Source organism: Triticum urartu, chromosome 2 (assembly GCF_003073215.2).
Source record: "Triticum urartu cultivar G1812 chromosome 2, Tu2.1, whole genome shotgun sequence".
NCBI lineage: Eukaryota > Viridiplantae > Streptophyta > Magnoliopsida > Poales > Poaceae > Triticum > Triticum urartu.
Genome location: NC_053023.1, coordinates 456,405,079 through 456,424,790, shown reverse-complemented (window position 1 = coordinate 456,424,790; position 19,712 = coordinate 456,405,079).

Below are 19,712 nucleotides of genomic sequence, written 5' to 3'. Positions count from 1 at the left end.
ACACATGGCACTTGCTTCAAGGAAATTTTGGAGCAAGAAAAACTCGAGGCCAAACTTTAGCAAAAGCAACTCGAGTGGCACAAGGGGCAAGCAACGTGTAATGACTTGCTACAATTGCGGCAACGTGAGTCATTTCGTTGCGGAATGGCCGTATGAGAAGAGGGAAGACAATGGTGGCAAGCTCATCTGAAAGGACAAGGCCAAGTCGTTCCCCAACAAGAACAACTTCACCAAGAAGACTCCTCCCAAGGCTTTGGTTGTGAAAGAAGAGTACAATGAGATGATGACGATGATGAAGATGGTGAGTCGGTTGCCATGGCCTCCGTTGCCATTGCAACAACGTCACGGGTGTCTCTCTTCGACTCACCCAACAAGAGCATCACCGCCAAGTGCCTCATGGCTAAAGCCACCAACAAGGTAACCTCCAAGATCAAAACTACCATCATTAATCATCCTTCCCCGACGGATAGCATTAATGAACTTGAGGGAGCTAATGTGGAGGCTAACGAGTTTGAGGCCTTTATGGGCAAACTCAAGGGAAAATCCAAGAAGCACTTTGTTGCTCTCTTGGAACAACTTGGTGAAGCCAATGACATGATCGAGGCTCACGAAGACACCATCTCTAAGATGGAAGGGCATAGTCGTGACTATGCCGATGAGATTTCGGATCTTTCCATGGTCTTCGTTTGGCTCTTGAGGAGTCACACAACGTTGATTATGCTAAGTTAAAGAAAGATTATGATCATGTCCTCATTGTTTCTCGTGTGCTAAATTCCGAGAAGGCCAAACTCGAGGTTGATCTTGCTAGACTCAAAGAGGAGTTTGATATACTTGACAAGGCCCACAAGGCCTTGAAGGGTATTCACGCTAGTCTCAAGGAGTCTCATGATCAACTCCAAGTGAAGGTAACTAAGGAGAAAGCAACTTTTCCTCATATGGTTTTAATTGATAATGCAAATGCTACTAACCCGTGTTGTGAGCATATACATCTTGTTGAGGAAAATGCTAAGTTGAAGGAGCAACTTGAGAGAGGTCTTGCGACTTGCATACAAGGCAAGAAGAACCTCAACGATCTCTTGATCAACCAAAAGGGAGGTGTGGCCAAGGAAGGGGTTGGGTACGTGCCCGACTCCAAGAACAAGAAGAAGAATGACAAGACCAAACGACCTCCTCCCCTCATGCAAACCTTTGTGAGGTAGGGAGAGAGTGCCCCCGAGTAGAAGAAGAAGAACAATGTCAAGAAGGGCAATGCCACCCCTCTCAACAAAGCCGGCGATTTTAACCTTTCTTATGTGTTATGCCGTGCTAGTGATGGGCATGTTTATGCCAAATTTGTTGGTTATCTTAATGAATACATTGAATGGTCTATTTGGGTTCCAAAAACCCTTGTTACTAACATCAAAGGACCCATTAAAAAATGGGTACCTAAAACCAAGCATTGATCTCTTGTAGGTGTTTGCTTCCGGTGGGGGATCATGGTTGCTCGATAGCGGAGCTACAAATCATATGAACGGAAGCAAGGACTTGGTGGTGGACGTGCACAAGGTTCCATCTATGCCCACCAATGTCGAGTGGGGTGACGCCTCATCTTCTAAGGTATTGGGACTTGGCAAGGTGGTCATCTCTCATGATCTCACGATCGAGAAGGTCATGCTTGTTGAGTCCCTTGCATACAATTTACTTTCCGTTCGTCAACTTGCTATCATGGGCTTTGCCACTTTCTTTGATATCGATACCGTGGCCCTCTTGTGGAGCAAGGCTCTTAAAGTAGCTTTTGTTGGGCATGTCGAGAACGGTCTCTATGTGATTAACTTTTCGGAGCGACCCACTAAGACCGCGACATGCCTAATGGCTAAAGTTGATGTGGGATGGCTTTGGCATCGCCGTTTAGCCCATGTCAATATGAGATCTTTGCAAAGTCTCCTCAAGGGGGACCATGTCCGTGGACTAACGAATGTTAGTTTTGCTAAAGATCGTGCTTGCAGTGCCTGTATCGAAGGAAAGCTACATGAGAAGGCTCACCCTCCCACGACTATCATTTATTCAAAGAGGCCTTTGGAGCTCCTTCACATGGATCTCTTTGGGCCTCCATCCTTCGATAGTCTTGGAGGTAGGAAGTATTGCTTGGTGATTGTGGATGACTACTCAAGGTACACGTGGGTGTATTTCTTCAAGAGTAAGAGCGAGACCCAACAAACCGTCATTGACTTTGCAAATGAAGCACAACGTCAACACAATGCAAAGATCTTGACAATAAGAAGTGACAACGGCACCAAGTTCAAGAACTACACCTTGGATGAGTTTCTTAGTGATGAGGGAATCAAGCATCAATATTCCGCACCCTACACCCCTCAACAAAACGGTGTTGCGGAGAGGAAGAACCGGACGTTGATGGATGCGGCAAGGACCATGATGGCGGAGTTCAAGTCTCCGTACAACTTTTGGGACGAAGCCATCAACACCGCGTGTCATGCATCCAATCGGCTCTACCTCCGCAAGGGCTTGAGCAAGACTCCATATGAGGTACTCACCGGTAACAAGCCCAACCTCAAGTACTTCCGGGTATTCAGGTGTAAGTGTTTCATTCTCAAGAAAGGTGTTCGGTTGTCTAAATTTGAGGCTAGAGCTTATGAGGGCATATTTGTTGGCTATGCTACAAACTCTCATGCTTACCGTGTCCTCAATAAATCCATGGGACTTATTGAGGAGACGTGTAACGTGGAGTTTGATGAGAATAACGGCTCCCAAGTGGAGCAAAGTGGCACTTGTGATGTAGGTGATGAAATTCCTCCCCAAGCCATAAGAAGAATGGGTGTTGGCTTTATCCTACCCATTGAGGAACCCCTTGTGGCCGAAGGAGAAGGACAAAGCTCCACTCAAGTGGAGCCATCACCAACCCAAGGCCCACACGCTTCCGAAGAACAACATGAAGGCCCTCATCCTCAAGAACATGACCAAGGGCAAGATCACGCTCAAGACGGTGTTGACACATCAAGTGATTCCCAAGGTCAAGTTCTCTCATCCTCCGAGCAAGTTCAAGAACAAGAACAAGCCCAAGACGACGCTCAAGATGATCAAGTGACCACTCCTCGTCTCACCCCCGAGGAGGAATTAGAGCATCGTGCCGCCAAGGTTGCTTCCAAGCTCTCCACCAAGGATCATCTCATGACGAATGTGCTTGGAAGCTTAAGAAAGGGGGTAAGCACTCGTAGACAATTAGCAAATTATTGTGAGCATCACGCATTTGTCTCTTGTGTGGAACCCCACAAGGTCTATGAGGTGCTAGAAGATCCGGATTGGCTCAATGCCATGCATGAAGAACTCAACAACTTCGAGCGCAACAAAGTGTGGAGATTGGTGCCAAGACCGACCGGGAATCACAATGTCATAGGAACCAAGTGGATATTTAAGAACAAGCAAGATGCCCATGGGATCATCATTCGCAACAAGGCTCGTTTGGTAGCACAAGGCTACTCCCAAGTCGAGGGTATCGACTATGGTGAAACCTTTGCTCCCGTTGCTCGTCTTGAATCCATTCGCATGTTGATTGCATATGCTTCTCATCACAACTTTAAGTTACAACAAATGGATGTGAAGAGTGCTTTTCTTAATGGTCCTATTAATGAATTGGTTTACGTCAAGCAACCCCCCGGGTTCGAGGATCCCTACTTTCCCGATCATGTGTATCAACTCGATAAGGCACTCTATGGCCTTAAACAAGCCCCACGTGCGTGGTATGACCACCTTACCGAGTTGTTACAAGACCGTGGTTTTGAAGTTGGGCTAATCGACCCCACTCTTTTTACTAAGAAGGTCAAAGGGGAGTTGTTTGTGTGCCAATTATATGTTGATGATATTATCTTTGGTTCCCCTAACAAAGCTTTCAATGAGGAATTTGCCGCTCTCATGACCTCAAAGTTCGAGATGTCTTCCATGGGAGAGTTGAAGTTCTTTCTAGGGTTCGAAGTGAAGCAAAGAAGAGAAGGAACCTTCATCAATCAAGCCAAATATACTCAAGACATGCTCAAAAGATTCAAGCTAAGTGATGTCAAGCCGGCTTCCACTCCCATGCCTACCAAGTGCCAACTTGACATAGATCCCAATGGTAAAGCGATGGATCAAAAGGTATATCGCTCCATGACAGGTTCATTGCTTTACCTTTGTGCATCTAGACCGGATATCATGTTGAGTGTGGGAATTTGTGCACGTTTTCAAGCTGCACCTAAGGAAAGTCACTATGTGGCGGTCAAACGAATCTTTCGATATTTGGCTCATACCCCAAATTTTGGCCTATGGTACCCAAAAGGAGCAAACTTCAAGCTTGTAGGGTATTCGGATTCCGATTGGGCGGGAGACAAAGTGGATAGGAAGTCCACTTCCGGAGGGTGCCAATTTCTTGGTTGCTCTTTGGTAAGTTGGTCCTCCAAAAAGCAAAGTTGTGTGTCTCTCTCGTCCACCGAAGCGGAGTATGTGGCGGCCGGTAGTTGTTGTGCACAACTCTTATGGATGAGGCAAACTCTAAAGGATTACGGTGTCATTTGTGACAAAGTGCCTCTTTGGTGTGACAATGTAAGTGCCATCAAGATCTCTCTCAACCCGGTGCAACACTTCAAGACGAAGCATATTGAGATTCGGTATCACTTCATCCGGGATCACATTAGGCGAGGAGAGATCGAGCTCAACTACGTCAACACTCATGATAACCTTGCAGATATCTTCACGAAGCCCTTGGATGAAGCAAGATTTCGCGAGTTAAGGCATGAGCTAAATATCATCGATTCGAGCAATGTTGCTTGAACCCTTGCACACCCCACCATACTCAACGTGTTGTCCTTTTTAGATGTAGGCATGGACATAGGGGGAGTGATGTTCTCTCAATGAACTCTCCCTCCCCCCATTATGCATAAATCAATCAAGTCTTTCACATTAGCCATGTTTGATGGTACTTGTGCTTCAAAGACGAGTTTTGGTCATGGACCCAAGGATAATTCTTCGCGGTGCCATACCAATTGACTCAAACATAGGTGGCTACGGCCACCGCCCTCTCTTTTGGAGAGGTGGTGTCTCGTGGTTGGTTCGTTTGTCGTGTGCCTTTCTGGTTTTGTGTGTTGCGTGGTCTTGTGGTGTCGTGTTGGCTTGGAGTGTTTTGTGCAAAGATCCAGTTTTTCGTGTGCTCGAAACATGCATCTTCTTGAGCTCACGGTACTACCGCGTCTGGCCGCGGTACTACCGCTTTGGGAGGCACGGTACTACCGCGCCACAGCACGGTACTACCGCTCTGGTGCGATACTTCGGAAGTACCGCGCCGGGCGGTACTACCGTGTCTGGGCACGGTACTACCGCGCCGTCGAGGGCGCGTGGGGGTTATGACTCGGGCAGGGGAGTTCCAACTCCCCATACCCATTCTTTTGTCTCTCTCTCCACGTCTCTCTCTCTCAAGAACGGCGCCGGAGGCCCTCGCCGGATCTCCGTCTCCGGCCACTCTCCTCGGATTCCGACCGGTGGGATCGTTCCCCACCACTTCCTCTTGCCATGGACCAAGGTTTTTCCCCAAATCCCTCTTTTTCTTGGCTGTTCTCTTGCTTCTAGGTTTTTGGGGGAGAAACTTGTCGTTCTTGAGATTTTAGGCCAAATCTGTGCAAGAGTAGGATGTAGGAGAGTCGTGATGCGTAGGAAACATATTTGATATGCTGTCTTGTGGTAGCTTTGTCCAACCGTAGTACCGCCGTGGTTTCGCGGGCTTTTTTCAGATTTGAACCTGTTCAGATCTGACGCGGTGCGGTACTACCGTGCCTAATGTGCGGTACTACCGCGCCAGCCACGGCGCTAAGGTCGTACTACCGCTCCTACACCCGGTACTACCATGATCTTGCATGGTACTACCGCGTCTAAGAGCCGCACTACTATCTTAGCTCCACAGCACTTGGCAGTACTACCATAGGGATCAAATCTCTCTCTAGGCATTGATCATGTATGCTTTCTGCTTGTTTCACTTGCTTTGTTGTGGTCTTTGCATTAATCTCTCTTGGCTGTTGTGGGTGTTTTTGCGTTCCCTGCCTCAGGTGGTGGTTCTCGCCGTTCCAATCCCAGTCGTGACACTGGCTCCAAGCGTCTGTGCAACCCCCAAGATGAAGCCCCAGAGGGCTCCAATGCCCCCAAGCGCAATGTCAAGACCACTGCCAGCAAGAAAAAGGAACCTGCTAAGGGCATGGACGAGCTTTCTGTTACTGAGTATGTCGAACGCCGGAGGGTCAATCCCTATGTGACTCCTCGGGCTGTGCTCAGAGGCACTGAGATGTTCTGGAACAAGCAACAGGTTCTCATCTATCTGGATGTAATCAAGAGCAAGCAGAATACATTTGTGGAGGTCAAGTGGATAGACATGCATCACATGCGGAAGGACAAGTTTCGTGACTATTTTGGAGAGGCTTTGGACTTGGTGGAGCAGTTTGCTATTGAGCCGGTGATCTCTTTTCACATGACTATGACCCTGAGCTCATCTATCAGTTCTTTGCCTCAGTGTACTTTCATCCCGGGGAGGAGCGGAGGATGACCTGGATGACCAATGGCCGTCAGCTGTCTGCTACATGGAAAGAGTTCATGGATCTGCTGCACATTCCTGATGACGGGCTTCACACCCCCGTTGGTGTTCGCCCCCATGCCAACTCTGAGTCTGCCAACAAGAACCTGCTTCAGCCCTTCCTTGTTGAGAAGGTACTCCCCAATGGCAAGTCATCTTGGGTGTTAAACTCCTTTCTGGATATCATGCATCGCATCTTCCGCAACACTCTATTCCCACGCATTGGCGACAAGGACAAGGTACATGCATATCTAGTGGACATGTTGCTCTTGTGTGCAGAGGCATGTTCTTCTCAGACTCAGCCACTTGATGTCTCACACATCATGTGGTGTGAGCTTCGGTTTGCGGTGTTCACTCGCAAGGTACCTATCTATGGACCATACCTGTTTCTGCTGCTCTCCACCACATGGGAGAAGATGTACCCGGGTGATGAGTTCCTTGCTCCAGACTGGATTCGCCATGAGTCCATCAGCCTCCGCGTCAAGCCCAACTGGGCCAACACCACTACCCGTGCTGAGGCCTCTTCTGCTAGGAGGGCTGCTGGTGAGGGGGAGGCTGCTGCTGCTGAGAATGTTGCTGAGGACCGTGCTGCTAGGTCCACCACTTCTTCCTCTGCGCCGTCATGGGCCAAGAAGCTAAAGGACAAGATGAAGACTCTCTTCTGCATGCAGGCGAAGGGACAGTACAGGGCTCACGTGGCAGACAAGGAGAGTCGCCGCCGTGACAAGAAGGTTATGAGGCTCTTTGGAGAGGATGTGTCTGGCGGGTCTGAGGACGTCATCACACCTGAGGCTGCCTGGATGTCAAAGCAGGGATACAAGTGGACCAGTTCAGAGGATGACCTCGAGGAGACTATCCCCGCCGCTGAGTCTGACGAGGAGCACGAGGAGCAGTGGGACGACCTCTCTGCCTGAGCCACCCCGTGTGTGTCGGTGTCCTCTCTGCCTTTTTGGTGTCTCGATGCCAAAGGGGGAGAGAGTGTAGGGATTTGCGTTGTGTCGTGCTTGTTGCGTTTATTTGCTTTGTCTTTTGGACCTCGTTTGTGCTTGGATGCTCTTGTTTGGTTTGTGCTTTCAAGTCCTTTCCTTCATATGGTGTAAGACATATGCACTTTATCTATCGTAGTTAACTTATATGTGTGCTATCTTGTCTAGTGATAGATATGCCTTGTCTCTATAATATAGGGGGAGCTTTGTTCCTAGTATTCGTGTCCCATGCAGTCCATAGCACTCATCTAGGTGGCACACATCTAGGGGGAGCCCTTCTATATTATAGAGAGGAGGGGTTTGCATTTACTTAATAGTATTTTCTTTGTGCAAATCCCGTTTTGTCATCAATCCACCAAAAAGAGGGAGATTGTAAGGACATATTTATCCCTAAGTGTTTTGGTGATTGATGACAACGCGTTTGCGGACTAATCGTGTGCCATGAGTATCCAGACACTTCTTTGCTAGGCACAAGACGATTGGGTGCCCCTCGAAGACTGACGAAGACGGCGTCTTTTCTACGTTTATTTTGGTGGATTTGAGCCGTAGGAAAGACGTACTATTAAGAGGGGGTCCGCGTTGGAAAGGTTTGGGTGGAATCATCACGTACACGTCTCCTTCTTACCCCTCCTTCTTCCTTGGAGCTTCCTCCGGTTTCTTGCCTCCCTTGTCTGGTTGCCGTTGTTGGTTGCAGTAGTACTGCTCCCAGGTCAACGGTAGTACCGTGGGCATTCGCGGTAGTACCGCGCGGTAGCGCGGTAGTACCGTAGGTGCCCACGGTAGTACCGCTTTCGCCGAGCGGTAGTACTGCGCTATGCAGTCAGGCAGTAGTACCGCCCCTCGGCAGTACTACTGTGTCGGGTTTTTGCTACTTCCGCTTCTTTGCGGAAGTAGGCATGAAAGTTTCCCTTCTCCCCTGGCTGGGATTTTTGCCTCGCGGTAGTACCGCATGGGGGGACGCGGTAGTACCGCGCGTGCGGAAGTACCGCCCCCAGCTCCTGTGCGTCTGTTTATCGGTTCTGTGCTGGGGTTGCGGCAGTACCGCGGGTCGGTACGGTAGTACCGCACAGCCGTGTGGTAGTACCGCTTGGTTGCAAGAAGTAGTACCGCGCGGCCTTGCGGTAGTACCGCTGGCCAGGCGCGGTAGTACCGCTGGCCGCGGGCTGGTTGGTGGGTAACAGTTGGATCTTTTCCACACACTATATAAGGGGTCCCCTTCTTCCCCGTTGACTCACCTCTTCCACCACCAAGCTCCATTATTGCTCCAAGCTCCATTTTCGCCCGATCTCACTCCCTAGCCAACCAAACTTGTTGATTTGCTCGGGAGTGGTTGAGAAGGCCCCGATCTACACTTCCATCAAGAGATATTTGATTCCCCCACTAATCCCTTGCGGATCTTGTTACTCTTGGGTGTTTGAGCATCCTAGACAGTTGAGGTCACCGAGAAGCCATAGTCCATTGTGGTGAAGCTTCATGGTGTCGTTGGGAGCCTCCAATTGAGTTGTGGAGATTGCCCCAACCTCGTTTGTAAAGGTTCGGTCGCCGCCTCCAAGGGCACCAATAGTGGAATCACGGCATCTCGCATTGTGTGAGGGCGTGAGGAGATTACGGTGGCCCTAGTGGCTTCTTGGGGAGCATTGTGCCTCCACACCGCTCCAACGGAGACGTACTTCCTCTCAAAGGGAAGGAACTTCGGCAACACATCCTCGTCTCCACCGTCTCCACTCTTGGTTATCTCGTGCCTTTACTTGTGGAAGCTTATTTGTTTCATATATCTTGCTTGCTTGTGTTCCTATCCGTGTTGCATCATATAGGTTGCTCACCTAGTTGCATATCTAGACAACCTACTTTGATGCAAAGTTTAAATTGCTAAAGAAAAGCTAAAAATTGTTAGTTGCCTATTCACCCCCCCTCTAGTCAACCATATCAATCCTTTCATATAGTAATTCCTAGACTGGGTGAAAGAAGTTTTTGTTTCTTCACAGAATCAAGTCAACTATCAACCAAATCATCCCAAAGGCTTTACTTGGTACAAACACTAATTAAAAGATAATAACACAATCATTATAGTAGCAATAATCATGTCATCACACAAGAGCAGAAAATAAAAGCAAAAGTTTAAGATAACTATTAGGAATAATGCATTGTTCTCAAGTATTTTCATCTTTACAAGCATGCTTAACCATTTCTTTACCAAAGGGTCTAGTGGTATTATCAATATTACTTTTCCCTAATTTACTCTCCTTGCCATCATCAATAATGTGGATCAAGTGATCAAGTTTTTCACTGAGAGTTTCTATTTCAGCTTTCAAGATAATAATATGATCAATCTTTTGGTCCAAAGTATCATATCTATTATTTTGTCATACCACATTACCATTTATTTTATTGGAAATATTATGCAACCCTTTACAATGAGTCTCCATACTAGCTTTGGTCTCTTTAATTAACTCAGTTTGGCGATAACTTACTAGTACGGTGGGTTCAATAGTTTCTATTTTGGTTGTACGGACACACTTTTCATATTTTCATAGGTGTCAAAAGCATTATTCCTAAGGAAATATTTTTCAAATATTGATCCAAGACATGTCTATGAGAAAGAGATGAACCAACATAAAAGCTCCTGAGAACTAACTTGACATGACTCTTGGGATTAGCCCTCATTTGTATCTCTAATAATCTATCCCAAGCTTCTTTTAAAGATTCATCACTTAACTGTTTAAATTTTAAAATCCTAGAGCCCTCTCCTAAGTAAGGAGGGGAAGAAATATCAGGAGAAGAACTAGCCATAATGGCAAAGCAAACAAACAAGCAAACAAACAAAGTAAAATATTTTTGTGTTTTTGATTTTTTTGTAACGAGACTAGTAAAAGCAAATAAAAAGTAGAGAAAGTAAATGATAATGTAAATGAAGGTACTTGTATGTATTTGATGATGTCTCCCCGGCAACGGCGCCAAAAATTCTTTCTGCTACTTGTGAGTTGCGTTGGGATTTTTCCCGAAGAGGAAGGGTGAAGCAATATAGTAGCTGATAAGTATTTCCCTCGGTAAGAACCAAGGTTATCGAACCAATAGGAGAATCACGCAAATCCCAGTGAACAATACCTGCACACAAAAGAGCAAATACTTGCACCCAACACGGGCAAGAGGGTTTTCAATCCCCTTGAACTCGTTACTTGCAAGGATTAAATCTGGTAGTGGTAGATATATAAATTGCAAAGTAAAATAAAAGATAATAAATTGCAGAAAGGTATTTTTGCTTTTTGTAATATGTTAAAAGTAGGCCCGGGGACCATAGTTTTCACTAGAGGCTTCTCTCTCGACTAAATAGCATACGGTCTGTAGACAAATTACTGTTGGTAAATTGACAGAAAAGCGCATATTTATGATTCTATTTATGGCAATGATCATGTATGTAGGCATTACGTCCGTGACAAATAGACCGAAACGATTCTGCACCTACTACTGTTACTCCACTTTGAGAGCGCTTCTATGCCTGCCTCTCTACATATTAAGTTCATGACAAATAGAGTAATGCATGAAGATGATGACATAATGTAGACAGAATAAAACCAAGAAATATGATTGAACCCCGTCATTTTACCCTTGGCAACAATACAAATGCATGCCTCGCTACCCCTACTATCATGAGGTGAGGACACTGCAAGATTGAACCCATTACAAAGCACCTCTTCCACTGAAGATAAATCAATCTAGTAGGCCAAACCAAACGGATAGATCAGAAAGAAATACAAAGCTATAACGATCATGCATAGTAAAGTTCAGAAAAGACTCAATTACTTCCAATGAATAATCTACCACAATTCATCGGATCCTAACAAATACACTGCAAAAGAAGATTACATTGGATAAAACTCCATGGACATCATGGAGAACTGTGTATTGAAGATCAGAGATAAAGAAGAAGCCATCTAGCTACTAGCTATGGACCCATAGGTCTGTGGTAAACTACTCCCACATCATTGGAGGTCCAGCAAGGATAATGCAAAAACCCTCTGTGGTCGATTCCCCCTCCGACAGAGTACCGAAAAAGGCCTCCAAATGGGTTCACAAAAGAACAGAAGCTTGCGACAGCGGAAACAGTGTTTTGGGTGGCTCTCTTTTGGTTTGGGATTATTATGGAGTTGGAATTAGGTCAAATGGAGCTGCATGGGACCCACGAGCTCAGGTGCCCCCTCCCCCGAGGGGGCGCCGTGTGTGCTCGTCGCTCTCCCTTTGATCTTTTGGCCTCCTCCTGAACATTGTAGGGTCCCTCTTGGTACAAAAAAATCACCGTAAAGTTTCATCATGTTTGGACTTCGTTTGGTACCGATTTTCTGAAAATACAAAAACAAGCAAAAAATAGCAACTGGCACTGGGCACTGAGTTAACAGGTTAGTCCCCAAAAATGATATAAAATTGCATATAAAGTATCCAAGATTGTTAATATAATAGCATGAAAGAATTAAAAATTATAGATACATTGGAGACGCATCAACATGTCTGGAACACCTTTCGGTCAATAATTATTAGCGAGATCTGGACACCCATAATAATCCCCGCATACCAACGAAGAACTTTATCGATTGAATCTTATGTCATCATATACCATTCCCTTTGATTCACAATACTTTACAAGACCCAAGACGAGACTTTTACAGTATTCTTGCGATAAACACTATGATCACAATATCTAGTTATCCTCGTTACGAGTTTGTAATCTTTTCTCATTATCGTATTCAGATGTCCCTGTGACTAACACCCTAGCCACTATGATTGGCCAAGCGATGATGTACATCATAATATCAAGTAGCCACTATGCTTGGCCAAGTGATGATGTACATCATAATACCGAGTAGGCACCAAGTGTATCTCTTCATCACAGGAGTAGCAAATCTGTTAGAATAAATTCGAGGCATGTCGTCGATCAACCGAGGACCAAGCAATCACACGAGCACGACATCGAGATTTGTTAACGAGGTTCACCGATATGGCTACATCCCCGGGGCTTGACTACGGGCGCTTCTCCCCGTGACACCGTCACAATACCGCACCAATAGGTCGCCCTGGACGCCAGCACATGCCGCCAGCTTCCCCTGCGTTCCTGTGCTATTATGTTGGCATAGGTTACATCGTGTGTGTAGCCCCACTATATATGAGAGTCCTATGATACAAGTGTCCTACTAGGACACGACTCCATATCCTATCTAAAGACAATACAACTACAAGTCCAACTGTAACCTACCTTGTACACTATATTCGACACAACTCCAACAAACTCCACCTTGGCGAATATACTCCACCACCCTGGATTTGTCCATGCGTCAAACTTCCATGTACATTGGACTTAAGCTTATCCCATGAGTACCGCTGCTACTCCAAAGACTCCATATGACTCCACCTGCAACTTGTAGTCCCGTCTTTTCATGACCACAATCAACACTCGAGCAAAATTAAGTTCCTTGTTACTCTAGTTTGTTCTCCCAACTTTCAGAGTATTCGTCCAATGCCATTGATGACCAACAAGTGTAGGGGATCTATCGTAGCTTTTCGATAAGTAAGAGTGTCGAACCCAACGAGGAGCATAAAGAAATGATAAGCAGTTTTTAGTAAGGTATTCTCTGCAAGCACTGAAATATCGGTAACAGATAGTTTTGTGATAAGGTAATTTGTAACGAGTAGCAAGTAATAAAAGTAAATAAGGTGCATCAAGATGGCCCAATCCTTTTTGTAGCAAAGGACAAGCCTGGACAAACTCTTATATGAAGGAAAGCGCTCCCGAGGACACATGGGAATTATCGTCAAGCTAGTTTTCATCACGATCATATGACTCGCGTTCGGTACTTTGATAATTTGATATGTGGGTGGACCGGTGCTTGGGTGCTACCCTTACTTGGACAAGCATCCCACTTATGATTAACCCCCATTGCAAGCATCCGCAACTACAACATAAGTATTAAGGTAAACCTAACCCTAGCATGAAACATATGGATCCAAATCAGCCCCTTACAAAGCAACGCATAAACTAGGGTTTAAGCTTCTGTCACTCTAGCAACCCATCATCTACTTATTACTTCCCAATGCCTCCCTCTAGGCCCAAACAATGGTGAAGTGTCATGTAGTCGACGTTCGCATGACACCACTAGAGGGATGACAACATACATCTCATCAAAATATCGAACGAATACCAAATTCACATGACTACTTATAGCAAGACTTCTCCCATGTCCTCAGGAACAAACGTAACTACTCACAAAGCATATTCATGTTCATAATCAGAGGGGTATTAATATGCATAACGGATCTGAACATATGATCTTCCACCAAGTAAACCAACTAGCATCAACTACAAGGAGTAATCAACACTACTAGCAACCCACAGGTACCAATCTAAGGTTTGGATACAAAGATTGGATACAAGAGATGAACTAGGGTTTGAGATGAGATGGTGCTGGTGAATATGTTGATGGAGATTGACCCCCTCCCAATGAGAGGATCGTTGGTGATGACGATGGTGATGATTTCCCCCTCCCGGAGGGAAGTTTCCCCGGCAGAACAGCTCTGCCGGAGCCCTAGATTGGTTCCGCCAAGGTTCCGCCTCGTGGCGATGGAGTTTCTTACCCAAAGCTTTCTTATGATTTTTCCCTCGACGAAAGACTGCACATAACCAAAGATGGGCATCAGAGGGCCACCAGGGGGCCCACGAGGCAGGGGTCGCGCCCAGGGGGTAGGGCACGCCCCCACCCTCGTCGCCAGGGTGTGGGCCCCCTCTGGAACTTTCTCCGCTCAGTATTTTTTATATATTCTAGAAATAACTTCCGTGAAGTTTCAGGACTTTTGGAGCAGTGCATAATAGGTCTAATAATATTTGCTCCTTTTCCAGCCCAGAATCCCAGCTGCCGGTATTCTCCCTCTTCATGTAAACCTTGTAAATTAAGAGAGAATAGACATAAGTATTGTGACATAATGTGTAATAACAGCCCATAATGCAATAAATATTGATATAAAAGCATGATGCAAAATGGACGTATCAACTCCCCCAAGTTTAGACCTCGCTTGTCCTCAAGCGAAAGCCGAAATCGAAAAATATGTCCATATGTTTGGAGATAGAGGTGTGATGCGTCCATTTTGAATCATGCTTTTATATCGATATTTATTGCATTATGGGCTGTTATTTCACATTATGTCACAATACTTATGGCTATTCTCTCTTATTTTACAAGGTTTACATAAGGAGGGAGAATACTGGCAGCTGGAATTCTAGGCTGGAAAAGGAGAAAATATTAGAGACCTATTCTGCACAACTCCAAAAGTCCTGAAACTCCACGGAACACCTTATAATAAATAATGAAAAGTCCTCGCCAAAGATGAAGACTAGGGGGCCCACACCCTTCTCACGAGGGTGGGGGCGCGCCCCCTGCCTCGTGGGCCCCCTGGTGGCTCTCCAATGACCATCTTCTCCTATATGAAGTCTTTCATCGATAAAAAAATAAGAAGCAACCTTTCGGGACGAAACTCCGCCACCACGAGGCGGAACCTTGGCGGATCCAATCTAGAGCTCCGGCAGAGCTGTTCTGCCGGGGAAACTTCCCTCCCGGAGGGGGAATCATCGCCATCGTCATCACCAACGCTCCTCTCATCGGGAGAGGGCAATCTCCATCAACATCTTCATCAGCACCATCTCATCTCAAAACCCTAGTTCATCTCTTGTATCCGATTCTTGTCTTCAAGTCCGGGATTGGTGCTAGTAGGTTGCTAGTAGTGTTAATTACTCCTTGTAGTTGATGCTAGTTGGTTTAATTGGTGGAAGATCATATGTTCAGATCCTTTATGCATATTAATACCCCTCTGATTATGAACATGTTTATGCTTTGTGAGTAGTTACGTTTGTTCCTGAGGACAAGGGATAAGTCTTGCTATTAGTAGTCATGTGAATTTGGTATTCGTTCGATATTTTGATGAGATGTATGTTGTCTAGCCTCTAGTGGTGTTATGTGAACGTCGACTACATAACACTTCACCATTATTTGGGCCTAGAGGAAGGCATTGGGAAGTAATAAGTAGATGATGGGTTGCTAGAGTGACAGAAGCTTAAACCCTAGTTTATGCGTTGCTTCGTAAGGGGCTGATTTGGATCCATATGTTTCATGCTATGGTTAGGTTTACCTTAATACTTTTGTTGTAGTTGCGGATGCTTGCAATAGAGGTTAATCATAAGTGGGATGCTTGTCAAAGTAAGAACAGCACCCAAGCACCGGTCCACCCACATATCAAATTATCAAAGTACCGAACACGAATCATATGAACGTGATGAAAACTAGCTTGACGATATTCCCATGTGTCCTCGGGAGCGCTTTGCCTTATATAAGAGTTTGTCCAGGCCTGTCCTTTGCTACAAAAGGATTGGGCCACCTTGCTGCACTTTATTTACTTTTGTTACTTGTTGCTCGTTACAAATTATCTCATTACAAAACTATCTGTTACCACTTATTTCAGTACTTGCAGAGAATACCTTGCTGAAAACCGTTTATCATTTCCTTCTACTCCTCGTTGGGTTCGACACTCTTACTTATTGAAAGGACTACGATAGATCCCCTATACTTGTGGGTCATCAAGACTCTTTTCTGGCGCCGTTGCCGGGGAGTGAAGCGCCTTTGGTAGGTGGAATTTGGTAAGGAAAAATTTATATAGTGTGCTGAAATTTACTGTCACTTGTTACTATGGAAAGTAATCCTCTGAGGGGCTTGTTCGGGGTATCTTCACCCCGACCAGTAGAGCCAAGAGTTGCTCCTCAACCCACTGAACCTATTGAAAATGAAATTCCTTATGAATGTCCTTCGAGTATAATAGAAAAACTGCTAGCTAATCCTTTTACAGGAGATGGAACAAAGCATCCTGATGAACACCTAATATATGTGGATGAAGTTTGTGGATTATTTAAGCTTGCAGGTATTTCCGATGATGTTGCTAAGAAGAAGGTCTTCCCTTTATCTTTGAAGGGAGACACATTGACATGGTATAGGCTATGTGATGATATGGGATCATGGAACTATAGAAGATTGAAATTGGAATTTCATCAAAAGCATTACCCTATGCATCTTGTTCATCGTGATCGCAATTATATATATAATTTTTGGCCTCGCGAAGGAGAAAGCATCGCTCAAGCTTGGGGGAGGCTTAAATCAATATTATATTCATGCCCCAATCATGAGCTTCCAAGAGAAACAATTCTTCAAAAAATTTATGCTCGGCTTTCTGATAACAATCGCACCATGCTTGATACTTCTTGTGCTGGCTCTTTCATGATGAAGACTATTGAATTCAAATGGGATTTATTGGATAGAATTAAACAAAACTCTCAAGATTGGGACCTCGACAATGGTAAGGAGTCAGGTATGACACCTAAGTTTGATTGTGTTAAATCTTTCATGGATACCGATGTTTTTCGTAAGTTTAGCACTAAATATGGACTTGATTCTGAGATAGTAGCTTCTTTCTGTGAATCTTTTGCTACTTATGTTGATATCCCTAAGGAGAAGTGGTTTAAAAATCATCCTCCCATAGAAGTAAAAGTAGCTGAACCTATTAAAGTTGAAGAAAAGACTGTCACTTATAATGATCCTATTGTTCCTACTTCTTATGTTGAGAAATCCCCTTTCCCAGTTAGGATAAAGGATCATGCTAAAGCTTCAACTGTTGTTCGTAAAAGCAATATTAGAACTTATACACCTACTGAGAAAGTTAAAGTAGAACCTAATATTGCTATTGCTAAAGATCTCTTGTCTGATAATATTGATGGGCATGTTATCCAGTTCGAAAGTGAAACTGCTAGAATTGCTAAACCTTGTGATAAAGATAAACATAGACCTATGGTAGGCGTGCCTGTTATTTTTGTTAAAATAGGAGATCATTGTTATCATGGCTTATGTGATATGGGTGCGAGTGCTAGTGTTATACCGCATACTTTATACGAAGAAATTAAGAATGAAATTGCACCTGCTGAGCTAGAAGGTATTGATGTCACAATTAAACTTGCCAATAGAGATACTATTTCACCAATTGGAATTGTTAGAGATGTTGAAGTCTTGTGTGGGAAAACTAAATATCCTGCTGATTTTCCTGTTCATACTTCTCCGCAAGATAGCTTTTGTCCCATTATATTTGGTAGATCCTTCTTGAATACAGTCAATGCTAGGATAGACTGCAAAAAGAATGTTGTTACTATTGGCTTGGATGATATGACTCATGAGTTCAATTTCTCTAAATTTAGTAAACAACACCGTGAAGAAGAATTGCCTAGTAAGGATGAAACTATTGGTCTTGCTTCTATTGCTGTACCTCCTAATGATCCTATAGAACAATTTTTGCTAGACCATGAGAATGATATGTTTATGAACGAAAGAAGGGAAATAGATGAAGTATTCTTTAAACAAGAACCTATGCTAAAACACAATTTGCCTATTGAAATCCTAGGGGATCCTCCTCCACCTAAGGGTGATCCCGTGTTTGAGCTTAAACCGTTGCCTGATAATCTTAAATATGCTTATCTTGATGAAAAGAAGATATATCGTGTTATTATTAGTGCTAACCTTTCAGAGCATGAAGAAGAAAGATTATTGAAAACTCTGAAGAAGCACCATGCTGCTATTGGATATACTCTTGATGATCTTAAGGGCATTAGTCCCACTCTATGTCAACATAAAATAAATTTGGAAGCAGATGCCAAACCAGTTTGTGATCCTCAACGATGTCTGAATCCTAAAATGAAAGAAGTGGTAAGAAAAGAAATACTAAAGCTTCTAGAGGCAGGTATAATTTTATCCCGTTGCTGATAGTCAGTGGGTAAGTCCTGTTCATTGTGTCCCTAAGAAGGGAGGTATTACTGTTGTTCCTAATGATAAAGATGAATTGATTCCACAAATAATTATTACCGGTTATAGGATGGTAATTGATTTCCGCAAATTAAATAAGGCTACTAAGAAAGATCATTACCCCTTACCTTTTATCGATCAAATGCTAGAAAGATTATGCAAACATACACATTACTGCTTTCTAGATGGTTATTCTGGTTTCTCTCAAATACCTGTGTCGGCTAAAGACCAATCAAAGACTACTTTTACATGCCCTTTTGGTACTTTTGCTTATAGACGTATGCCTTTTGGTTTATGTAATGCACCTGCTACCTTTCAAAGATGCATGATGGCTATATTCTCTAACTTTTGTGAAAAGATTTGTGAGGTTTTCATGGACGACTTTTCCGTCTATGGATCTTCTTTTGATGATTGCTTGAGCAATCTTGATCGAGTTTTGCAGAGATGTGAAGAAACTAATCTTGTCTTGAATTGGGAAAAGTGCCACTTTATGGTTAATGAAGGTATTGTCTTGGGGCATAAAGTTTCTGAAAGAGGTATTGAAGTTGATAAAGCCAAGGTTGATGCTATTGAAAAGATGCCATGTCCCAAGGACATCAAAGGTATAAGAAGTTTCCTTGGTCATGCCGGATTTTATAGGAGGTTCATCAAGGACTTCTCAAAAAAATTTCGGCCTCTGACTAATTTCTACAAAAAGATATACCATTTGTCTTTGATGATGATTGTGTAGAAGCATTTGAAATACTTAAGAAAGCATTAGTCTCTGCACCTATTGTTCAGCCACCTGATTGGAATTTACCCTTTGAAATTATGTGTGATGCTAGTGATTATGCTGTAGGTGCTGTTCTAGGGCAAAGAGTTGATAAGAAACTAAATGTTATCCATTATGCTAGTAAGACTCTAGACAATGCTCAAAGAAATTATGCTACTACTGAAAAAGAACTTTTAGCAGTTGTATTTGCTTGTGATAAGTTCAGACCTTATATTGTTGATTCTAAAGTAACTATCCACACTGATCATGCTGCTATTAAATATCTTATGGAAAAGAAAGATGCTAAACCTAGACTTATTAGATGGGTTCTCTTGCTACAAGAATTTGATTTGAATATTGTTGATAGAAAAGGAGCTGAAAACCCCGTTGCAGACAACTTATCTAGGTTAGAGAATGTTCTTGATGACCCACTACCTATTGATGATAGTTTTCCTGATGAACAATTAAATTTCATAAGTACTTCTCGTAGTACCCCTTGGTATGCTGATTATGCTAATTACATA